The 26,766-nt window shown below is 42.2% G+C and overlaps 1 protein-coding gene and 1 pseudogene across 7 annotated transcripts in view; one reads left to right on the top strand and one right to left on the bottom strand.

The window, feature by feature from the left end:
• LOC126351455 (leucine-rich repeat and immunoglobulin-like domain containing-NOGO receptor-interacting protein 4) overlaps positions 1 to 26,766 on the bottom strand; it is a 2,189,427-nt gene that overhangs the window by 1,303,571 nt on the left and 859,090 nt on the right. The gene's annotated exons all lie outside the window — the stretch shown is intronic.
• On the top strand, positions 10,125 to 10,242 carry LOC126287737 (5S ribosomal RNA; annotated as a pseudogene).

The following is a 26,766-nucleotide window of genomic DNA, read 5'->3' as shown; positions in this document are numbered from 1 at the left end:
TTTGCTTCTACTATTTGACACCCGGAGACAGTATGTAGTTTCGAGTTTCATTTAAAAGTCAGACAGGTGGCCTACCGTCAACGCTACAAAAGAAGCTAATAATGCGCTAATATGAGAACGTCAGTCCCCTTGTTATCGCCACTGATAATGTGGAAAAACTTCTTTTCGTCTCTTGGTAAATTGCTAGAGCTGGTTTGACGTCGTCATCCTCCGTACTGCGAAAAATATGAGCATATATTAGCATCTTCTGCGTCATTGTGGCGGGTGCGAAAGTAACATGTGCTGTGTAACATTCTATTCATATTATTTTAGATAATTATAGAAATACAAGCAAGGAAGAGATTAAAATACAGTTTGGATACACAGTCCACATCACTAGAATGCAAACACAATGGGCCATGGATGAACGGGCTACGATATTAAATATCACACGTCTGCATTGCACCAGATTTTGTGAAAAGATCGGTCTAAGACCGAGGACATCGGTATGAAGTAAAGGATCTGTAACTCAACGCCACCAGAACTCTTTTCCTTTCTAGACAGCAGACGTACACCTTTCTCCACCACAGACATTAAGATTTATTATTTCGAAGTAAAACAGCATTAAACGACTTCAGATGAATGTATCGTCTGTTCATAAACAGAAATTGAATTATTCTCTTATTTTACTGCCTGAAGTATTTCGGACTTATCATTAAAGGGTGTGAACTAAAATCAAACACCACAATTACGGAGGCGGGTATTGCGTAAATATCATCGTCCGATACTTGGAAGCGAGGTTGACGCCGTTAGAGATATTTTTGTGAACAATACCTATAGCTTTGTGTACTACCAAAAATTATCAGCCGCTCAGTGACGGATAAACTGAGAATTTGGTATGGTTCAAATGGCTCTGAGCACTATGGGACTTAACTTCTGAGGTCATCAGTCCCCTAGAGCTTTAGAACTACTTAAACCTCACTAATCTAAGGACATCACGCACATCCATGCCCGAGGCAGGATTCGAACCAGCGACCGTAGCAGTCACGCGGGTTCAGACTGAAGCGACTAGAACCTCTCAGCCACTCCGCCGGCGAATTTGGTATGGACTTCACAAAGAGAATCGAAAGTGCATCAGGCAGTGGATGGTACACAATTATAGCTTGCGTTCCCTGCATTTCCAATATATGTTGTAAACAGTGAAGTGGACAATGACAGAAGACCTGACATATTCTATACACCTCTTGCCGTACGTGTGCGACTGACGCACATGAGGGTACACAACGAATGGAATGGAACAGTTGCTGCTTCCTCGTCGCCCAACACAAAGTGAAAGATCATATTCGTAAACCAGATTCGAATATTCAGAGGGCACTCATATCAGTTCAGAGTCTGTTTCAAGACAGTCAGAGCATGTACTGGAATTTGGCTAGTAGTAAGTGCACGAAGACCCATTTACCTAGATATCCCCAAACTATTTCGCTGTTCGTTGCGTTTCCCATTGCAACTATAAATTCCAAAATATTCCATGTTCTAAACGCTCCAAGCAGCGTTGCGTCTTAAGTTCTCCTGCTTTTTTTAGTAGCGTCTCAAATTACTAAAATGTGGAACTATCACTTGTAGCTAAACGTTATATTATTGAATAATCTGTACGAATCTTAGTTATAGATGTTGTATTTAATAGTTACCTATAATATACTGAGATAAAATGGTAGGACTGGTATGTTCAGAGATTACTGAACACAGTTTTCTCAACAATTTTGATTAATGATCAGTAAGAAATTATGTTTCGGTTCCTCCACACCCCTCTTACATAAAAGTTTATGAGTATGCTATCATCCGCTATTCAGATCCCAGGTACGCTCTTGCCGATGTAAATGAAATCTTGAAACGCAATCCCTCTTATGTTATTTACGTAATGATGGTGTATTATTTGCGAGCCATCCGTGTGGGTGGATGAACATCCTTCATTGCGGTCTGTTGTGCTGTCTATTGTACTTACAACTAAAAAATGAAGAGGAAAATATGCAAAGTGTCCAAATTCAGTCTCCAGATGGCTTCCCTTTATTTCCAAATGACCGGTTTCGGGCCAGCTGCCCATCTTCAGACCTATTACAAAAATAATTTTCAATTACAATTGGTGCAAGTTACAAATGTTTTAAAATTTAAGTAAAAAAAGCTTCAAGACTCTTAAAAAATTAATTATAATACAAGTTTGTGGAACATACCATTTGTTAAAGTGTAACCTGTAGAACGTGGAAATGAATCTGCATTGCCATTAATAGCCACACACTAGTCTACTGCGGTTTTATATATATATAAAGAAAATAAGAAACCTGACTGGTGCGACACCTACAGTGCTGAAACACACCTTCTGTATGTAGAGATCCGACTGATGTAATTTATAAGAATTGCTCCTGCGTATGTCATAAAACACAGATGCGTAATTAATAGTATCAAAACATTTTAAAAGAACTTTACAAACAATAATTAAAATTTTTGTAAATTATTTTATAGGGATCCTAACCAGTGCAGAATTTTACAGGGCGCGAAAAATGTACACTGTGGACTGATATCATACATAAAACATGTTGTAACAAATGTAACATCGATGAAAACCTTTTTATTGCTACAAAACTTTGCACCAGTTAGGATGCATATGAAATGAGTTTTTAAAATTGATAATTGTGTATAAAGTTCTTTTAAAATAGAGGAAAGCGATCTGTATATTGAACTTGGATACTTTTTTTATAATTAACGATCGCGGTAACTCCATTAAGACGAACACATATAGTTTTGATATCATTTTAATTGGGGGTTAGTGATGTGCATTAATAGTAACCTCATTATTATGAACTAGATCCAGGATCGTATATTATCTGCTAAAATGGGAGGGGGGGAGGGGGGTGTTCAAATATTGGAAGGTCCTCTCTGTGAAACTTGTCGTCAATACGTTTTCGAAGCTGTGCGGGAACAATCGCCTGAGAAACTAGTATACTATTAGAACTTACACCGAAAATTTATTTTTTGCTACGTTGATCCCTGATATTATACAAAAACGTGTAGCATGATTCATGGTAGGATCATACGAGGGTTGGAACTTAAATAGTGGCAACTATTTATTCAGAACTGATACAAAAGAGTTACATGTTTGCACCTGTTACTATCCTTCAAAGCAGCCACCAGAGTTTTGTAGAACCCGTTGTCAGCGATGTGGAAGGCAGAGAGTGTTCTGTTGATATTAACGTTAATACGCTATGTTTAATTCAAATGTATGTTCATCGCTTTTCTGTTGACGAATTCCCACAATCTGTCGCAGCACTTTATCTTACTATTCCGTGTCGTCCCTCGGGCAGTGACCCGCGTCACCTCCACTTCGTCCCGCCCAGCAACCTGAATCCCTCCCTCCTCACCAAACCGCTCCACGCTACCGCGCCATCAGATCCCACGCACGGGTCATAACTTCCACCTTATCGTCGGGCTTTCGTTTAATGTTTCGGAAATACAATAAAAACTCCAGAATCAGACAAAGAACTTCGCCAGCCGAACAAAAAAAAGTATATATATATATACTGCTGACTCCATCCGTATAAAGTTTCTCTTTTCCTCCCTCCTGTTGTCGCCTAGTTCCAGTAAATGGCGCGGAAGAGAGAGAGAGGGAGACAGGGTGTGGAGGGAGAGATGGGAGGTAGGGGAAGAAAAGAGGGCATTTTTTGCTTTTTGTAATTACTCATTTTTTTAACAAACAAGTCTTACATCTGATTATTTATTCTACCATGACAGTACTGCGCCTGTTCATTGCTCATTTCGTATAGTGTGCCAAACTGTTCGATATAGCAAGACACACGACGTTTTAAACAGACGCAATACTAACGTCGTGGAAAGAATTATCCGATCAGAAGATGGTGCGCCAGAAAAACCAACAGCGACAGTCACCCAAAACCTGCAGTTTTACCTGTATACTGAGTTAAAACTACAGATTGATCACGGAATATCCAAAACTCAATGCATTTTTTATACACAATTTTCTTCAGGTTTTTCCCTGAGATAATGTACTGAGCTTTTCCAGTTAGATCAAATTACAAGCCGTGAAGGCGTCATTCTGGAAGAAAAGTCGTATTTTTAGTGACAGTATTGGGAAAACATTAGATTCTACTGACTGAAAAAAGATTTAAGTGAAAATCTTTCTTCTGTGTTTTCGACTGATTTGTTATCGTCCATCTCTTCCTGTCTCTTTCGGATATTTTCATCTCCAAATACCTGGTAATTCAATAAATAACACAGTGATTTAAATGTTTCCTGTTCAGTATTTCCTAGAACGCCAAGTTGTAAGGTAACTGAATCGAAAGAATATTAAGCGAATCGGAATAGATCGTGGTATTGTGTGCGTGTGTGCAGTGCTATTATAGCCTTAACACTGGCGTAATAGCGAGAACTTTAAACAGGAGGTGACAAAAAGCAGCCACTTCGGAGAAATTCTTCCTGCTTAGTCACTTGCGCCTAGTAGGATGTACTTTTGATAATTTTATTATGTTCCTTTATATCCCGCGTTGACACGTTTCGCTGCAATAGGAGGTGATCATTTCCTTTCATGGGTTTGTGTGTTGGCCTTTTCTGGACCACAGTAAGATTAAGCAGTGAATAATGGAAGTAACATTTATACTTGGAGGAGGAGGAGATTAGTGTTTAACGTCCCGTCGACAACGAAGGCATTAGAGACGGAGTGCATGCTCGGGTGAGGGAAGGATGGGGAAGGAAATCGGCCGTGCCCTTTCATAGGAACCATCCCGGCATTTGCCTGAAGCGATTTAGGGAAATCACGGAAAACGTAAATCAGGATGGCCGGAGACGGGATTGAACCGTCGTCATCCCGAATGCGATTTATACTTGGTGCTACAGTTATAAACGCACTGCTGCTTTCAGATTCTGAACAGGTTTTAATGAAGAAATTTACTATGAACCTGCTTTTAGTATGTCTTGTGTAATTTCACACTAGCTACCCTGAAGGCAGACGGCTTTCGGTTCAGAGGTGCATATTTAATACCGAAATATTTTCCTTTTATTTATTATCTTTCCGAATATGTTTTATTAATCCATAGTGGCGCGCTCGTTGAACCAAGAACTGAATTAACTGTTTTATCTTGCCTAGTTGTCAAAGATGGGGTGTCTAGGAAACCTGCTTTTCCGATCAGTAGACAACAGTTCAAGCAAATCGTATTAAAGAGTTTCATCACGAAATGAATCAATGACAACACTTAACTTTGAGAAATACATACAAGTGTCGCAAGCAAAGAGCGACATGCAATATAATCAATGTTCTTCATTACAACAACTCCAATGCAAGTGAAGTACCGAGCGAGATAGCGCAGTGGTTAGCACACTGGGTTCACATTCGGGAGGCCGACGGTTCAATCCCGCGTCCGGACATCCAGATTTATGTTTCCTGTGATTTCCCTAAATCGCTCAAGGCAAATGCTGGGATGGTTCCTTTGAAACGGCACGGCCGACTTCCTTCCCCGTCCTTCCTTAATCTCATGAGACCGATGACCTCGCTCTTTAGTCTCTTCCCCCAAACAATCCAATCCAACAAGTGAAGTAATGCAGTGGATGCTTCTAGCCAGGTCGGTGGTCTTGATGCATCTGTAGAACTGGTAGAACATAGAACTGGTAGCACAGGGTCGCAGCCAGTCGGCGCGGTGCTTAAGTTCTCTTCACGCAGAAGCCGCTGCTGTCGCGTTGTTGTCATAGAGAGGGATCGGTTAGCGTCCAATTGGCTGAGGTCTTGTCTGTCGTTTCCGACTGGCGTTCCGCCGCTCTCCAGCAGTAGCATGAATAAAGAAGGCCGCACTGGATACTTCTGTTTTTCACTACAAAGATCGGACGCATTTCACCGATTCTCCGCCTTTTTATTCAAATACTGGCTCTAAGCACTGTGGGACTTAACTTCTGAGGTCATCAGTCCCCTAGAACTTAGAACTATTTAAACCTAATTAACCTAAGGACATCACACACATCCGTGCCCGAGGCAGGATTTGAACCTGCGACCGTAGCGGTCGCGCGACTCCAGACTGTAGCGCCTAGAACCGCTCGGCCACTCCGTCAGGCTTTTATTCAAGCATCCATCTTGAATTTAGTTTTTAATGTCGAAATTTAGCACTCAATAAACCGAACAAGGTTCAACGTATGTGTTTAGTGTGCATTATTCTTATTTTTTACGTTCCTGTTTCATGAAAGCTGACAGGACTCCTGTCTTCGTTTACTGAGTAGTTATTTTCATGCAAGAAATTCTCTACTTTTTTAACATTTTAAATGTTCGGATAATAAGTTGCAGTCTCTTTAATCTAATAATAGATGATCAACGCAGCTAGCCGCTATCTCTGTGTAATGTCTTGTCTGCATAGACGTGTATCTGTTGTCTTTAAGATCCCTTCACCTTCACACATAAGTGTATACAGTAAAGTAAGGCCCTCCCATTTCTTGGCTGATCCGTGATAAGACAGGCGAAAAATTAGACTAATGTAGGATTATTAGTATTATCTCTATTTTCATTCGCTCTCTCTCTTTCTCTCCTTTATCTTTGTATTGTTTTTAATATAAGATTTCATTACGTTATATAGTGATAAAAAGAATCAGCCAAATAGTATCTTTGGTGGAGTCCTTCGTCTTGGTAATCAGCGGCTGGCTTGCTGTAAGAGATCTTTACATTTATTATTACTGTTAAACACTGCAGTCAGTCGGGAGAATCAATCGTTTGGACAATTTGTTCCTTTTACTAAAGAGTGCGAATTCCAGATGTGTCCGAAGCCTTTTCGGACGATTTAACACAGACTGCGTGATTGCAGTCTCTCTTCGACACAGCTGAAACATCCCCACTAATTACAGGGTCAACGTGATCAACAAATGATTCAGAAAAAACTCATTCGTTCATTCACTCCAGAACAAAAAAGTCACAAACCTTATTTATGGAGGAAATCGTGTATTAAATACATCTCCATTACCTGTCCAGATCTCCTGTGATTCCACGCCTTAATTATTTTCCTTTTACAATCTCTTTCTCTTAAAAACAAGCCGCTAGCGGCACAAATGTTAATTGGCTCGCTTTAGCGAGAAGAAAAGCAGAATATGTATCTCTCAGAAACACGTCAATCTCTTAAGAGATACTCCAGAAGCTGTCCTTGTTACCACTCTAACAACCATGGAGAATGCATATATGCATCTCTGCTAATTCAAAAAATAAATGCACTAAAAAATAATTTGTAGTCGACGAGCTGTCGCCGCATATATTACGAGAAAATCAGATTAGATAACTTTTCCAAAGTGAATGAATGTGTATGGTTTGACTGAAAATGATTAATTGGTGCGTGGTAGAGGGTATTTGCTGTGGGGACATTACACTCTGTCGAGCAAATTATCCATCTATTAGACGCCTCACCAGTTATCTGACACAGGACTGAGGATGTATGGTACATAAAACCCTTATTACACCTTAGTTCGTTGTTTATTCAGCAGCAGGTAACAGTTAACAACGATAGTGACAGGTCGGCTACAACAAAGAGTGGACATTAAAAGTGAACCAGTTCCTATTCATAAAACGCAGTTAATAACACAGGTCTCAAATGATTTATGCCTTGTATACAACGATTTTTAGTTCATACATAGGCATAAAGGCGTTATGCGCGCACGCATTCACGCACGAGCACACACATACAACACACACACACACACACACACACACACACACACACACACACACACACACACACACACACACACACATTGGCAATGGGTCAGTATGGGACTGAAACAGTGCATCCCCATGTAATGTCAATGAACGAAAACGTGAGATTTAATTATAGAAATTCCTGTTTGCCTACTTAATTGTTGCTGTTGCATAACACGAAACGCAATTCCAGTATTTAGAAGTTTCATTGTAAATAATTAATTCACTGTACAGAAATTATATTTGAAAGCTAGTTATTCCCTTGACAAATTGAGTTTTCCCACATCCTTGGATGCTCGCTATCACGTTGTTGGCTACAGGACATGATGACTGACATCTTTAAACTTTTCATTCTCTGGGTGGAACAGGCTCTTCCGGCAATGACCCATGTTAGAGTCAGAGACCTTTCACGGAAATATCAGGTGAAATGGTAGTACGGCATAGAGATCCAAATTGGGAATATTTGGTAGGGTATTTCCAGCCCTAGAATTTGCCTTACAACCAAGAGAAATCTTTCGAACACATTGGCCAGACACGGGGGACGGGAGCTGCTTTAAATTTAATTCTGGGACGACATATAGTAGACAAAAACATGTAAGCAAAAATGGCTCTGAGCACTATGGGACTAACATCTGAGGTCAACAGTCCCCTAGAACTTAGAACTAAAACCTAACTAACCTAAGGACATCACACACATCTATGCCCGAGGCAGGATTCGAACCTGCGACCGTAGCAGTCTCACGGTTCCGAAATGAAGCGCTCAGAACGGCTACGCCACCGCGCCCGGCCAATATGTAACCCTTGTGCATCTGTGAATACATTTAGTTGTGTTTATACACGGCAAAATCGATGATTTGATTGATACATACAGTGTACCTTTGCTGTTGCTGAGAATGTATGCTATAAATACACTGCTAGTCTTCTGGAACGATACCATTTGTAGTTGCTTCAGCTCTATGGCAGTTTACCAATCACAGTGACTGGCGAGGTTTGGTGACTCGTAGTTTGTGACAGGGTGCTTCCAGGGTGTCAGATATCTAGAAAAGATGCTGCAAAGGGAAACCCTAGGTCATTCGCCGTATCAGTGGAGGTTGGGACAGGAAGGGCAATATGCGGTCTTGCGTTACCTTAATGAGAGATATCGCCTTTAGTACTCGAAGTTAGGGCACAGCAATCGGCATTATAACGTCAGGAACGTAGTGGCTGCGCTCTAAATCACCGGCTATGTGAAAGAGGGGTGATGGTGTTGTGTAACATCACGCCAAGTGCTTGGCTCGTATGGCGGTGAAGAATGCAATCTGGCAACTTTCATTATTCCCAGAACCTCCCTGTGCATACGTCGATGTTGTGCCGGATCTCGTCTGAAAGCACAATGCGACAGAACTTCGGTGTCCATCCGTTGGCAGCGCGTCTATCGACACGCGTCTCTCTGCTGCCGCATCAAGGAATGTATCAGCAATGGTCGCTGTGCTGACTCTCAATGGCGTTATAGACGTAGTCGCTCTGCCTGTGCGAGTTGTAAACGAGGTGTAAACAAGCCGATTTCCTGACTAGAGGTACGTGATGTGTACGTTGATGGTGGAAGGGGAGAAGGGAAATGAAGCGTAAGGAACTATTGATGTCAGCTGCATCGGGACTTTATACGGAATCAGCGGCCACGAGTGAAACTAAGTGACGGACCGGGATTCGAACTCGGAATCTCCTGATTAATAGGCGTTAACACTGCGCCATCCAGACACGAAATATCTCGCAACTGCGCGGACTATCTCGGCACGCTCCTCGGCCAGACTACACTCCCACCTATGATCACCAGTCTGCAGACACTGCCCATGCCCATGTTCATGTTCTTCATGCTCACTACTCCGAGATTCCCGGAATTGTTCATTCGCACTGGAGGTTGTGGACTCGTTGCCCATCGTGGCGAGTCAATTATATGGGTGCTTGCACAAGGCTTTACATTACTATTTCTTCTCTGACAGTCCAATTGCGTTGTAAGGTAAGTGAATAACACCGATAAAGGCAGCGTGGAACATACATTCTGAAATAATACTAACAAAACAAAACTTGCAAATTTACATGGTAGCTTATCTTAACAAATTTGAAATGACAGTAATGTATCTGAGTTGTATAAATGCATTTCCCTTTCTTTGTAAGTTGATAAATGCAAGTAAGTATATGTGCTGTTAGAAATGCAGTGCCATAACACTGTCATTAAAGAAATGCAACACAGCAGTTCAGTTAGACATTCTGCAAAGCCAGTATGCAGACTGTCTCTGTGGACCGTCACATCTCCATCTAACAACACCAGCCTCAGTCTGGTTGATACAGGTCAGACATGAACATACGTTTCTTTTCATTCATTTTGAAGCTGTTGTCAGCTTCTATGATTTGGGTGGACATATCATTTGACTCGTTAGTAATTTTTGGCAACGACCTTACCGTAGTGGATACGCCGGTTCCCGTCAGATCACTGAAGCTAAGCGCTATCGGGCGTGGCCAGCACTTGGATGGGTGACCGTCCGGGCAGCCATGCGCTGTTGCCCCTTGTCGGGGTGCGCTCAGCCTCGTGATGCCATGCTGACCACACGACCCTCCTATTCGCATCCTCAGCTGTGGCTGAAACGGCGGCCAGGTGGTGACGAATGGCTACTATTAGCCGAAATACGGTGTGAGTTTAGTTTAGTTCAGTAATTTTTAGATGGAAATGTGGAGGTCCATAGACATAGTCTGTGTGTAGTAAGACTTCGACAGACAGTGGACTTGAACTGCTTTGTTGCCTTTTTTAATGACAGTGTTATGGCACTGCATTTGGAACAACCGATATACTTCATTACATTTATTGACTTAAAGAAATAGTTATCGATGTCATTCACCGATCTTAACACATAATTGGTCTGTTATTGAAAAAATAGTAAAGGGAAGCCAGGTGGAGACACACATTGGTCGAATTACGACGATACGGTAACCGCCTCTGATTCTGTCACGAGATAAATGTTACAAATTGACAGTTGATCTAATAATAGTAATGGGACAACCTTTAAGCTACAGTTGGTATACGGTTGTAAAAATTCATACCCGAGTCGCTTTTTGGAAACATTCTCTTGAATAATAAGTGACGGTCTACATGTAATGTCTATGCACATAACGCTTCTGTTTTTTGCTTGTGGTGCGGGGGACCGGAAGATAGTTTGATGTTGAACTGAGTATGTACACTACTGGCCATTAAAATTTCTACACCACGAAGATGACTTGCTACGTACGCGAAATTTAACCAACCGACAGGAAGATGATGCTCTGATATGCAAATGATAAGCGTTTCAGAGCATTCACACAAGGTTGGTGACTGTGGCGACAACTACAACGTGCTGACATGAGGAAAGTTTCCAACCGATTTCTCATACACAAGCAGCAGTTGACCGGTGTTGCCTGGTAAAACGTTGTTGTGATGCCTCGTTTAAGGAGGACAAATGCGAACCACCACGTTTCTGACTTTGATAAGGGTTGGATTGTAGCCTATCGCGATTGCGGTTTATCGTATCGCGACACTGCTGGTCGCGTTGGTCGATATACAATGACTATTAGCAGAATATGGAATCGGTGGGTTCAGGAGGGTAATACGGAACCCCGTGCTGGATCCCAACGGCCTCGTATCACTAGCAGTCGAGATGACAGGCATTTTCTACGCCTGGCTGCAACGGATCGTGCAGCCACTTCTCGATCCCTGAGTCAACAGATGGGGACGTTTGCAAGACAACAACCATCTGCCCGAATAGTTCGACGACGTTTGCAGCAGCATGGACTATCAGCTCGGAGACCATGGCTGCGGTTACCCTTGACGCTGCATCACAGACAGGAGCGCCTGCGATGGTGTACTCAACGACGAACCTGGGTGCACGAATGGCAAAACGACATTTTTTCGGATGAATCCAGGTTATGTTTATAGCATCATGATGGTCGCATCCGCGTTTGGCGACATCGCGGTGAACGCACATTGGAAGCGTGTATTCGTCATCGCCATAGTTTCGTTTCACCCGGCGTGATAGTATGCGGTGCCATTGGTTATACGACTCGGTCACCTCTTGCTCGCATTGACGGCACTTTGAACAGTGGACGTTACATTTCAGATGTGTTACGACCCGTGGCTCTACCCTTCAATCGATCCCTGCGAAACCTTACATTTCAGCAGGATAATGCACGACCGCATGTTGCAGCTCCTATACGGGCCTTTCTGGATACAGAAAATGTTCGACTGCTGCCCTGGCCAGCACATTCTCCAGATCTCACACCAACTGAAAATATCTGGTCGATGGTGACCGAGCAACTGGCTCGTCACAATGCGCCAGTCACTACTCTTGATGAACTGTGGTATAGTATTGAAGCTGCATGGGCAACTGTACCTGTTCACACAATCCAAGCTCTGTTTGACTCAATGCCCAGGCGTATCAAGGCCGTTATTACGGCAAGAGGTGGTTGTTCTGGGTACTGATTTCTCAGGATCTATGCACCCAAATTGCGTGAAAATGTTATCACATGTCAGTTCTAGTATAATATATTTGGCCAATGTATACCCGTTTATTATCTGCATTTCTTCTTGGTGTAGCAATTTTAATGGCGAGTAGTGTATACATAATAAAACTAAGATTCAGATGCGACTTTTGAATGAGAAACTCGCCGTGTTACTCCTACCTGCTTTACGCCACTGCGATGAAATACTGACCATTAGTAACAAAAATAGTAATGGAAAGCCTGGTGTAGGCACTCATTAGTCGAACTATGAAGATACATTAACCGCTTCGGATTTTGTCAGACATGAATGTTACAAACAAAAGATGTTTAAAGCGAAATTTTACGCTCCCATTCGACAGGGCAATCCCGAATAAGTCCAGTGAGATGATTGTTTTATTGATGTTTATGAAGAGGGAGAGTTCACGGCGGTTGTTGCTTGCCTTCTCAATTGTATTGCGATTTTATGGCCAGCGGTGTCTTTGGATCCAGTACCTATTTTGGCTCCGCTCCACAGTTCAGCGAAGCGCGTAATGGGTGACTCAGGTAGTGGGAAAACCGCTTACATAACGGATGGTCGGCAGCTGGGCCACACCGGAGACGGAACAGTGTTTTCCGGAGCAGGTAAGTGGTTCGCGTGGCGCCAGCCGGTATCGGCAGGCAGCGTGCCAGTGGCCGGCCTTCTGTGCAGCGGGCGCCGCCTTTGTTGGGCCGGCTGTCAGCAGCGACTGCCCGTGGCTGCTGCTACCCACTTGGCACTTGAGCCGGCCCCCAGGTGGGGGATCGCCCATCTGCGCTTATTTGCGTCCTGGCACAGCCGGCGCGGCTTGACTCACCTCGCGTCTGCTCGCCCGCTACTGAGAGTGCAAGGCTCAAACGCCACTTATCGTTGTTCCGGATGGAGACCCGTGTCACGCGACAGATTAAAAAAAAAAAAAAAAAGCTCACCGGCCAAAATATTCTCACCCCTTTGAAAGAGCATCCTGGCCACTGTATATCGCTGTAAATGGTGCAGAAGTAGAACCAGGCCTTAACGTGACCCTTCACCGCTGACCTATGTCTTGGCAGTGAGGTGGTGTGCGTGTAGATTTACCAGGCGTCCGGCTTTCTACGGTCGTGGTCAGACAAACAAACGGAAGTCCAGCCTATCCGGCTTTCGTTAGGCTTTTTAGCGATGAAGTAGAGAACACACAAGAAAAGCCACTTCCAAGCTAATGACATAAACTCGAGGAATAAATGAAGATATACCGTAAGGATAGACACACATACAAACCAATGGTATCCGTACGTCTGTGTCCCATATTTTCCTTGTAGGCCGAACGCGCTTCACAAACTACGCCACAATTACGCTAAGCGCAGGGCGAACGAGGCAAAAAAAACATGCCAATCTGCCCTGTTTCGACGAGCTTGCACGTCGCTTCTATACTTGTTGAGGAACGCAAGTACAGAATGGAGAATTTCATTCGGAATTGTTTAAAGTGTCACAATATCACTTTGTATTTCCAGGCCATAACACCATAATCGGAAGGGTCTGATGTTTTTCAGATATCTGCCTTTTTTTGGCGTTCTGTAGCGGGAGTCACACCAAATGCTGATCATCACGTCTTTCAATGTCGACGGAAAGCGTCGGTTTATTTCCCACTGCAAACAAAATGGTGTTTAATGCGGAATTTTACGCCCCCATTCGACACAGCGGTCCCGAATTAGTCCAGTGCGATATCTGCTTTATAGTTAGGTATTAAGATGGAGAGCGGAACAGGAGTACTCCAGCAGCGACTGTCGCCGATGGTGTGCTGGTCAGTCTTCGTGTTTTACCGTCAGTGTTAATACATATCAATAAAAGGAATAGGGTAAAAATACAGGGAGCGAAAGGCTATTTACAATGTGTACAGAAACTAGATGGCAGTTATAAGAGTCGAGGGGCATGAAAGGGAAGCAGTGGTTGGGAAGTGAGTGAGACAGGGTTGTAGCCTCTCTGCAATGTTATTCAATCTGTATATTGAGGAAGCAGTTCAGGAAACAAAAGAAAAATTCGGAGTAGGAATTAAAATCCATTGAGAAGAAATAAAAACCTTGAGGTTCGCCGATGACATTGTAATATTGTCAGAGACAGCAAAGGACTTGTAAGAGCAGTTGAATGGAATGGACAGTGTCTTGAAACGAGAATATAAGATGAAAATCAACAAAAGCAAAACGAGGATAATGCAATGTAGCCGAATTAAGTCGGGCGATACTGAGGGAATTAGATTAGGAAATAAGACACTTAAAGTAGTAAAGGAGTTCTGCTATTTGGGGAGCAAAATAACTGATGGTGGTCGAAGTAGAGAGGATATAAAATGTAGACAGGCATTGGCAAGGAAGGCGTTTGTGAAGAAGAGAAATTTGTTAACATCGAGTATAGATTTAAGTGTTAGGGAGTCGTTTCTGAAAGTATTTGTATGGAATGTAGCAATGTATGGTAGTGAAACATGGACGATAAATAGTTTAGACAAGAAGAGAATAGAAGCTTTCGAAATGTGGTGCTACAGAAGAATGCTGAAGATTAGATGGGTAGATAACATAACTAATGAGGAGGTATTGAATAGAAGTGGGGAGAAGAGGAGCTTGTGGCACAACTTAAGAAGGGATCGGTTGGTAGGGCATGTTCTGAGCCATCAAGGGATCACCAATTTAGTACTGGAGGGCAGCGTGGAGGGTAAAAATCGTAGAGGGAGACCAAGAGATGAATACACTAAGCAGATTTAGAAGTATGTAGGTTGCAGTAGGTACTGGGAGATGAAGAAGCTTGCACAGGATAGAGTAGCATGAAGAGCTGCATCAAACCAGTCTCAGGACTGAAGACCACAACTACAAAAGGAATAACGCTCTAGACTAATTTCAGATCGCTCTATTGAATGGGCACGTAAAATTCCGCTTTAAAAACCATTTTGTTTGTAATGGGATACAAACTTACGTTTTGGGATGCAAAGTGATGCTTTCCGTCGGCACTGGACGCCGCAAGAAAGTCGCGATGAGTAGTACTTGATTGGACTGACTCCAGTTACACATTGCAATAAAGAAATTGCATATACGAGGGTTGGAACTTAAATAGGGGCAACTATTAATTCACAACCGATACTAAAGAGTTACATGTTTGCACCTGTTACTAGAGAGAGAAATCAACAGGGACCTACGGCGGATCGAATGTATTCACCATTATTATCTTTATTCGATTAAATTAACACTGTGACTGACGTTTGAGTGAGTCGAGTATTAGGGGCCAGCCGGCAGTCGATTGTGATTCTTTCAGGATCGTCACGTAATCGCTGTGTTGTCTGTTTAGCAGCTATATGCTAAGCCTTGCCAAGCGTGGCTTCCTGCATGTCGCCAACACTGGGGATTTGAACCTCCATCCCCTCGAATACGAAGGTGATGTCTTAATCATTGCATCATCTCTCTCGTTTTGACACAGACTGCTGAATGACGCAAACAGTAATCTTAGTATGCGTTTTGGGTTAGGGACAAACAACGATTGTATGAAACACAGCTCATATGCGAGACCAGGACGACAGAAAGACACTGGAACCAAGGTGGACGATGAGTTTATCGATTTACCGAAGGCCTTCACCTAATGAACAAGACACGACCAACGTAATCATACTCCAGCTTTCTAAGTAGAAAAGTTCCTGGCAAATATAATATAGCACGACGTTCATCGTGGACAGATTGTTTTAAACCTAAAAGTAATTTCGGGCGTACATGAAGGGAGTGTTACATGATAAACATGTAAATGACCTAGTGAATGAAGTCAGAAGCTTAACGAGATTACTCAGAGGTGATTTTTTTATGTAATGCTAAGAGATTACAGCGAAATGTAGGATGACTTAAATGCGAACTATTGTTGGTGCAGGCATTGGCATTTGACCCTCAACATTAACAACTATTACGTATTATGTATAGATAGGCGGAAAAAAAACTTCATTATTTGGTTATCCAATTCCGGACGCTCATTGGAAACAGCAACAGACATCAAACGTTTGGGAGTGAATGTACGAAAAATCTGAAGTGGAATGACCAAGTAATATTAATTGTACGAGAGGTAGATGCAAGAAAAATACCTTGGATGAATCCTCGAAGGTAATTCAGCCTACCACCGAAGTTATCACGCGCGCGAAACCGACGTTTGACCACACTTCGGTACTCCCCTCTATCTGAAATTCTTACCAGGGCGCTTAAATCAGTCGTTCTTCCCACGCGCCACTCGTGACTGCTTCAATAGTAGGTGGAAGTAACAGTGGGAACAGAAATCCTTCTACCATACCTCGAAAGGTAGGTTGCAGAATGGTAAAATGTAGCAGCACAATTTGGCAAAAACAGGGGTTACATATTGAAGTACGTACTGAGGCACCAAAGTAATGTAAGTATGACAAGTGAGGTTGTGTGGACGGTTTCATATTGTAATGTACACTAAAGGCCTACAAATAGGAAGCAAGTTCAAAAGGATACAGGTTGCAGTAGTTATGCAGAGGTAATGAATCAAGGACATGGTTACATATATTTCAGCTGCTAACGGCCAGTAGTATCTAAATAGGAAGATGCACCGTCGGTTTTGAAGTCACACACTGTCTTGAACAACGAGAGGTAGGCTATGGTATCCAACTGTGGTTGAACGATCTACCAGTAACGCGCACAGTACAGACGGTATGGCATCATTTAAGGCTCCATTACATGAACTTTAGTAGAAGAGAACCGCTTGAAATATTCATAACCGCCGATCGTTCAATGTACATTGCCATCCTTTACCGGCTGTACAACTTTGAAAGGTTTGTGACACCATTATACACGCGCCACTTCCCAATATCTATTGGCAAAAACTATAATTTCTCACGTTTAATATTCCATTTGCGAATGGTGAGAGATTGATTATCTGTAAGCCCCCTCTGCTGTAGCCAGCGACTATTTACTGAGCAACATACTCGCTGCAGAGACGAAATCATTCTCGCGACTCCCAAAATGGTGAATACTTTTCTATTCTCCCCCGAAAATATCTCCAGTCTGATGGGTGGAAGTTAAACAACAAGAATCACATGCAAAAGTATTTGCTGTCGTAACTGAAGGAAGATTAAATGTCTGGTTTGTAACGGATGTAGACAAACTCTCTCGCACAAGCACTCTCAAAGGATCTGACGTTTCTTGCAGTCTCGTGCGAAAATATTCATAATCTGTATCTTCGCTTGGTTTCCTTGATCAATTGCTGTCTTGAACCGTGTTACTGTAATGATCTCTTCTTCATGGGGCACCACAAAAAATGTTTTTCGATGATGTCACGTCACAGACAGGTAAGACATATTTTAACATTTCAACATGCACCTGAAATGGCTGTAAAGCCGATATCATAGTTTTATGAAATAAACGAACCATTCTCTGTCAAATGACAGAAGATTATTTCAAAAAAACGTTACCGTAGACGTCGTCGAGAAGCACTGAGGGGTGGCCATAGAGACGTCCATAAAACCGCCTTACGTTAGTGGTTGATCAGGATCGCAAATCCTGCCGCACCCAGTCCACTGCAACTGTCAATGATCTACTTAAGCGTTCTTTCAGTTCGTTTGATTTTCAAATGTTGCTAACGTACTTCTGTATCCGTCTGAGTTGTGATACCTTGAACTGGCGTCACACACGAACAATCAAAGAATGTAGTAGTAAGAACTATCGATACGTGGCGCTGTCTCAGATTACCGTTACGTGGGAACATTCACAGCTTTTAGTAGCATAAACAGATCACAGATGGCGTTGCTTACGGTTGTATATTTTGTAACCTTAAACCGCCACTACATCTATTGCAGATATTCCACAGTAGGTGCAGTTAAGCGTACTCTGCCCCTAAATGAACTTCACAGTACTTGCAGAGCTTATTTAAAATGCATTTTTCAGAAAAGAAAAATGTACTACTTAACTGCTGTGCCGAGGTTTTTCAGCGTGTACGCATCGCTATTCATGTCTCCGTTCTTACCTTCATTCCAGGACGTGAAACAATCAGACGAACAAGATACCACAGCTTTGTTATTACTACTGCATTCAAAGATTCTACATTTCATAGACAAATAATAAACAGAGTATTTATTTCCAATCCTGTCGAGATCAAGGAACCCATAAACGTACCCAAACACATACAAAACAACACATGTAATGTGCAGGACTTCCACACAGTAACCTTTTTAATTTCTACAGTATTGTTTACGCAAATATCATAGACACAAGAATAGAACCGTGAACCCACCAAGTTTGCATTTTGCCCTCCACACATGTTCTATCAGTGCCATTCTGGTCACACTACACACGTGCAGAGCGAAGTTGCGCAATGGTTAGCCCGGACTCGCATTCGGGAACACGACGGTTCAGACCCGCGTCCAGCCATCCTTATTTAGGTTTCCCGTGATTATGCTAAATCGCTCCAGTAAAATGCCAGAATGGTTCCTTTAACAGAGCACGGTCGGATTCCTTCCCCATCCTTCCCTAATCCGAAGAGGCCAATGACCTCGCTGTTTGGCCCACTACCCCGAGTCAACCAACCAACGACACACGTCCAAGCCATGGTCACGTTCGTTCCATATCCTGTGTAGCAGTATCCTCTCAAACGTCATCATGGCAGCATTGATGCATTCTCTGACCTGTTGCGGTGCTCTTGGCAGTCGGGTTCTAAACATGGTCCTTAATAAACACCCAAAGGAAAACGGCATATGACACTAGGTCAAATGAAGTGGGGAGTGGCGGGAACGGGGAGAGGGGGGGGAGGGGGGAGGGGGGAGGGGGGAGGGGGACGGCGACAAGGAAACAGAGCTGTATCATCACCACTATGCCCAGTTCAACGATGCGGAAGTTCGTCTTATAGGTGGCCGCGAACAGTGATACTCCAATGAGAGCTGCCCCTTTTTGTTGAAACTGTAACCTACCAAGGTAAGAGGTACCCACCACAGACTTCACCCAGAAGAAAAACGCCCCCTACAGCCACGTCTGGGACTTTTCACAGAAATCATTAACCTTCGGCGAATCTAGTTCATGGGGCACAACTTCATAATGGTTTTCAGTGCTAAATACCCTCATATTGAGACAATTAACTTTTCCAGAGAAATGGAAAATTTCTTTGTCATTGAATGTCAGTTTGGAGGCATATTCCAACCAGTTTTGCCAACACGATATACCTTTTTCCATTCAGATTGAGAGTAAAAGTGCCTTAAAAGGATTAGATTTTAAATTTTTATTCAGTAGCATAGAAATGATAATGGAACGCCACTCACTCGAGAAATAGGCTATATAGAAACTATTTTTTTCACTAAATTTACCTAAAACTTGACAAGAATGTCGTCTTCGTCGTTATCGCCATCGTCCTCATGGGAAAGAGAAGCTGCAGTAGAAACTGATGCCTTGATTTTGGTGCTTCAGTTGTCCCAGCTGTTTCGAAAACTGACCCAGGAAGTACGTAATTATGGCAGCACCGATTCATGCTGCAAAGACTTGCAGGAATCCCGAACATGGTGTTTGGTATTTCCGTACGCATTCGATTCCTTATCTTCGTTTCCACGAAATTCAGCTGACTGAATATCGTTTCCACCTCACCGTTCGATCGAGAAACAATGAGCCTAGAAATGCAAATTCCGCAGGATCTTTTAAAAGGATTTTCACCGCTGAGTCATGGTAACAGAAAACCTCACACCATAAATCCACAGAGTTGTTAACTTTATCCCATCGGACGATGGTCAATTTCTGCCATTCTAATTCAATTCTTGTATATGAATCATTATCCAGTTGAGATCTGTCAGACAGGGGTAGTAAGGGTTCGTTTATCATTACAAGCGCCTTTGAACCTGCAAGAAGAGATAATTTCCTCAATATTTCAATGTTATCAAGCATATTTTGCTATAAATTTCTCTAATATTTTCTGCTTCCTCTTGAGTTACTTCGTTGCTAATTTCTGAAATTTCTTTCAAATGAGCATGTAAGATCTGGCTTTGGATCTAGGTCGTTTTCTCTGAACTGGATAGGTGGAAACGACAATTTGCTTAAGAAGAGATTTCGTAAGAAATATCAGGTAATCTAATAGTTTGCATGGGTCAACACCATTCGACTTGAATTTCTTATTGACTCTCTGAAGGCATGAAAGGATAGCTTTCAAAAATAATAAATATACTAAATTAAACTCGTGACACAGAATAGGTCGTTTCAGCTGAACAGCATTTTTTGCTTAGCCTAACAATTTAAAATGAGTTTTTATCTCAAGCGATCTATCAATTATTCTACGTACCGCAGGTTCAATGAATAACCATCTCGTGTCACAATCTTCCGGGGTTTTCCGTGGTTCCTCCACATTATGTAGAATTGAAAAAGACCTGTCAATAAAAGGTCTGTTAGAAGAAGATCGAGAAGACCAATTGTAACTTTCACTAATCAAAAATTCCAAATTTCTTTGAAGACGCTTTGCAGTTGCTGCAGAGGTTACCAACTGATTGAAAAGTCAAACATCTTATAACTATAAACTATCGAACCTCCCTTTTAAATATTTCATACCCTCCGCTATTAATACCGAAGTTCACACTAGTACGTATCTGTTCCTGCTCCCTGCAATTTCTTCAATTCTAAATTATTAAGTTCTTTCAGTGCCTCTTCATATAGCTGATACAACAGACTCAGCAATGCATTTTGCAAGTTCGACTAATGTAAGAAACGTCAACAGAACGTTGCGAGGTATTTTCCTATGATAAATTACAGCTATTGCTAGGAATTTAGTGACACCAATATCAGTTGAAACGTCAGTTACAATATTGTACTGATCATCATCAACATCTATTCTCCGATTTTTCGGAAAATGGGGCAGAAGAACATTCTTGACAATATCACTACACTTTGCACGATGTAACAATAACATCTTGCTTGCAATAACACTATGTTTGGCCCTGTTTTTGCACGTTTCTCCTAAGTTATCACACGTCATTATAGCACAATGCTCGGAAACACAAAGGGAAAGTGGCCATTCAGCTTCGATACGTCCTATGGAATCCTCCATTGGCTTTGAAAACTAATTTTTGCCTGTCTTTTGAAGGAGAAGGAAGAAAAAAGAAACTGTAGATTTATGTTTTTTCGTGATTTTCTACATCCGCTAACTGAGCTCTATTAGTACAGTGACAGACTGAACTGAATGCTTTTCTGTTATTTCCTACAGCTTGTGATAACCATCGCAGAGATTTCAGATTTTTTGCCGCTCTTCCCTAAACGTTTGGGTGTATTGGGGTTATAATTTATCCATTTAAACAGAACTGTCATTAGGACAAGAAGCATAAGCACCACTACCACTACTCAACAACAACTGAATAATACGAATAATAACTGGCAGTATTCGTCACTGCTCGGTCCTCGACAGTGGGTATACAATAATTATACAATATTATACAATACAATTACAATATTATACAATAATTATGAGATAAATATTATATCGTATCATATATCATTGAAGACAGTTAAATCACCATTTCACTGTTTGAAACTTCTAAAACAGTTTAACACTTTGTTCCAGAAATTTGAATATTACGTTTATGCCTTTAAATAATCCAATATGAATTATAATTCTTGCACTTATAATTATAATTATAATTCTTGGACTCGTTAGTTACATTGGTGGTACCAGTAGCAATTAAACTTGTGTTTCTTAACAAAGTTTATAGTATCACCGGCTGCAGGAAAGGAATTTTTTCTACAACCTGTTAACGGAAGGTTGAAGATAGTGAAATGAGAACCCAAACTTTAGAAATGAACAAGATAAATTTTTCAAAAACCTAATATTAAAAAGACTAGAAATCAAACCGAGACAATGTTTCAAAAAGATTAAATTTCTTACTAGCAAGCAGATCTTAAATTTTCCAACCAGATATCCTTAAAGAATTTAGTTGAAAACAACCAAATTGGTAACACTGATACCGTCACAGAATAACCATTTTCTTGCTTTGTCGCCACTTTGTCAAGGCACTGCACTCGCAACGCCAGCTGGTGGCCGCAGTGAAAATTCGCTGAGTTTATGGTTCAGTTCAAATGTCAGTTACATTTCTATATGTAGTACTTTGGGATATATAGAACCTTAGAAACAAATGAATCATTTATAGTAGCCCTGCGTATAAAAACTAAATGCAGCTTTGTATCCTTTGTTAAATTGACACCGCCGTCATTTGGAGTTTTTTAATGGTAGCGCTGTCAATTAAATATTTAACATAGGATGCAATGCTTCCATTTGGTTTTTATACATAGGGATACTGTAAATGATTAATTTGTTTCTAAGATTCTATATGTTCGAAAAGTATTACATACACAAATGTGACTGATGTATTAACTGTACCATAAACTCACCAAGTTTATATATATACGGAATGTAACATGATTTATTCTATCTGTGTTTCGGTATATATTCTACTGGTTTTCTGATAACGGCTAAAACGTCGAATCCAACAAACAGCAAAAAAAAAAAAAAATCTGAAAATTCTACAGTCTATAACGGACAATACATTCTGTGGTGTCACCGCCAGACACCACACTTGCTAGGTGGTAGCCTTTAAATCGGCCGCGGTCCGTTAGTATACATCGGACCCGCGTGTAGCCACTATCAGTGATTGCAGACCAAGCGCCGCCACACGGCAGGTCTAGTCTAGAGAGACTCCCTAGCACTCGCCCCAGTTGTACTGCTGACTTTGCTAGCGATGGTTCACTGCCTACATACGCTCTCATTTGCAGAGACGACAGTTTAGTATAGCCTGCAGCTACGTCATTTGCTACGACCTAGCAAGGCGCCATATTCAGTAATTAGAATGAATCCTGAACAGACAATATTGTGAATGATGTACTGTCAAGAGCGACGTTCCTCATTAATGGACTGAAGTTAAGTATCAAACTAATTACGTCCGCTTTCTGAATTCTAATTCCTTGTTATGCTCCAGACCTCACGTCAGTATAGTTCTTCCCTCCTCACGCCAGCCTGCGTGAGCTAAAACGCGTGCATTTCGGCCTCCTCTAGTAACACGGTGTTTGCTGTTCTGCCAACACAACACTTTCATTTAAAAAATATTAATAATTATCTCTTTCTGTGGGTGTTGTGATCTAGTTTGGGATCAGTTCCTGTGCCAAGTTTCGATCATCTGTAGGTTTTAAGCCTAGTGCAACAATTTCTTTAGTGGTTGATAGCCCTATAAACAACAAAATTATGCGAGGAAATCTGACGTAGCTTTTGACGGTAAGCAGTAAATCGAGTAAATACACCGTTAACAGCATAGTGCGCCTACCTCAGCTGGTGCTGCTGAGCACCTACGCCGTGACATGCTCCTTCGGCTTAGCTCCAGCAAACAGCGGCCGGCCACGTGCGCTACACGTGTAGCCGCCGATCTGCGCTGTCACCGGAAGCCCCGCAGCGTCCTCGGTGCCTCCACTGCCGCGAATACCGCGGCCCGCTGAGAAATTACGCTGCCGGCTGCGAGCACTAAAGCCGTAGGCCGCGTAATTGAAACGGCAAAAAGCCCTGTCTAACCGAGTGTACGCAATCAGGCCTAATTCTGAGTCGCAAAACTTTGATTTCATCGGGGATACCCAGAGGAAGTCTTTTGTCTCTCTCTCTCTCTCTCTCTCTCTCCCTCCCTCCCTCCCTCTACCCGCGTTTTATTAGCTCGCCCATGTGGAAGTCGATCGGGTGGGCGGAAAAAAAGTCATTCGCCCGTCCTCTGCCGCAGCCAATCCGCAAGGGCTGGAAGCCTGCTTCTCAGTTCTGACGAAGCGTTTGGCCACGAAATAAAAAGGGTTATCCGCTTTTTCTTCTCCTGCACGTTCGGAGCGCAGGGATTTCGAATTAGCTCCGTTTGAAACTAATTTGGTATAATCAACGTTGCGCTAACGATTTTCGCCAAGCCTTTTCAGCCCGACTTAACTGACCAGCCATTTTACCTTCACATGGCCTTTTCTGTGCTTATTGAAGTAATGAATGTCTCAGTTTGATATAACATTAGGTATCTGAAATTGTAGACCGAAAATATTTCTGTGCTCTGAACGAAATCATCCCTTATAGAACGACAGGCATTCCACAATATTTTCGTAATGGATGAAAAGAAATAAAATTAAACGAAACAATACCGTACACGATTTTTGAAGTTATAGCTGATGACTTCTGGCGTCTGGCCGTGTCAAATGGTTCAAATGGCTTTGAGCACTATGGGGCTTAACATCTATGGTCTTCAGTCCCTTAGAACGTAGAACTACTGAAACCTAACTAACCTAAGGACGTCACACAACACCCAGTCATCACGAGGCAGAGAAAATCCCTGACCCAGGCAGTGTCAAGGATTGCGCTTTAATGCACAATATTTTGACAAATGATTTAGCCATCGCGAGGCGCAGCAAACAACTGCCTTGTGTGAGCTCAGTGACTCCGCTGCAATAGCGTACTTACAGTATTTTAACAGTAAATCTCTCTATACCTTTAGCTAGTTATGTAGTGATAACTGATTTATTCTTCCGTAGATCACGTTTAAGATAATATTGTACGTTTGGTATTACAATCTAAGATCAACAAAATATCTTGACTCATGTGTGTATCGTATTGTGCGTATTCTGTGCGTGTGTATTGAATCGGGGATCTAGAAACGGCGGAGAGGCTTCGGCCGCGCCGTAGCCCTCTTCAGTGGTTCACAACCCCACAACAAGCTGTGGCAGTCTACTCACCCCACCGCCGCCCCACATCCAACACAGGGTTACTGTACTGTTCGGCCCCCAGTGGACACCCCCCCCCCTCCCCCTCTCCTCCACGGGTACGTCTCATACCGGCAACCCCCCCCCCCTCCCTCTCTCCGCCACGGGTACGTCTCATACCGGAGGAGTGTCACTCCAAATGTTTGCGTGGTAATAGTAATTACAGTGTATGCGTACGTGGAGACAGTGTTTGCACAGCAATCGCCAACATAGCGTAACTGAAGCGGAATAAGGGGAACTAGCTCGCATTTGCCGAGGCGGATAGAAAACCGCCTTAAAAACCATCCACAAGCTGGCCGGCACACCGGACCTCGACTTATTTGTGGTATTTCTACTCTTTGTAGCCTATCTGCTGCATGTAATCTGAACCCGTCATTAACTAAACCTCTTATTCCTGACGATTGTAGCTTCCTTAGTAGAATATTGTACTTTGTAGTATAAGAAGCCTTAGAAAGATTTAAAAATATTCCTGGCACACACCCATCCTTGTCGAGAGTATGAAGTACCACTTCTGTGAATTCTACTACAGCTAATTCCGTATTTCTACCACTTTGGAAACTTAGAAGGTTGTATCTATTAAAGTAATTCGTTAACTTGTCTTACATAATTGATTATATCACTTTTTAGAATGACCACAGCACGGACGTCGGTCGATAGTCATCTGCATTACCTGTGGAAAATTATACAGGGAAGTGGAAGAGGAGGCACAAAATGATTTAGACATTGATCCCGAACTATGCTTATATCTTTTACTCTTTCTTCGGTACGGTAACGGTGTACTATCAAACAGTATGGGTTGAACGGCTTCACATAAATGTTTGTTGATCAATTTTCCCATCAGAGTAAGAACATGTGACTTAGAGGACTGAAACTTTCGGAGACAGCAATGATCACATGGTTCCTCAAAGATTTCTGTGATTTAGAAGCAATTACTTGAGGCTTATTTGTTATTTTGATGTCAATCCAAAGGAATACACTCTTTGCGAAATTCTACTGTTTTGTATCTCGAAGGTAATTTACTGCAGTCAATGATGTGAAGTACCTTGCTGTCAGCTGTTCATGGAAAACATATTCCAAGGCGGGTGATATGGTGATCTGCATACAGTCAATGTTTTTGGGTTATCATTTTTGGGCCTTGGTAGAATTAAGTTTTGTTTCTACTCGGTTGAATATTTGCGCTAACGAGAGAGGCATTTAAGAAATATACAGGTAATAATTCCAGTAACATTTTTGATCATGTTCTTGTTCAATCTGTCATGCCTCAGAGGATATTCTCATGATGAATTTTCGCGTCGTGCTTGAAGAAATAAGTTTTAAGCAAAATGACTGTGTCCCGGCTGTTCTGTCCTGTGGCTCTACTGATTTATAATTTATAACTGCTAGAGAGTCAAATGGAGTCGAGAATAACTTGTCTACTATGTTTCCGCAGGCCTGAAAAACAACATCAGCGTTTGCCCTTTTTTAGCCAGGGCAGCAGGATTCGACTCGCTGTGTACAGGACGCACGTGTTTGGTGTTATATATCATTCGGCGTAACTCTTTGGTCATTCATTAACTAGGAGCTCTCTTTAATTAGACCGTACGGTGGTGGCTACTGAATTCTTGGAATTTATCGCCTAAAGTTGGTCCATTTTGTGTTACGCCCCTTCGTTTGATAAACGACTACTATTTTTCTAGATACCCGCGAATTGTTTTACGTTTTTATGCTGGTTATTATTCCAGAGGTTGAGAAGAATATCACATCCTGACCGAAAGGCCAGAAGCAGAAGTCTAATACACGCTCATCACTTTTCTGAAGAGTAGTGGGAGAGC

This window comes from Schistocerca gregaria, chromosome 1 (assembly GCF_023897955.1).
Source record: "Schistocerca gregaria isolate iqSchGreg1 chromosome 1, iqSchGreg1.2, whole genome shotgun sequence".
Taxonomy (NCBI): Eukaryota; Metazoa; Arthropoda; class Insecta; order Orthoptera; family Acrididae; genus Schistocerca; species Schistocerca gregaria.
This window is presented reverse-complemented; position numbering and strand designations above follow the sequence as displayed.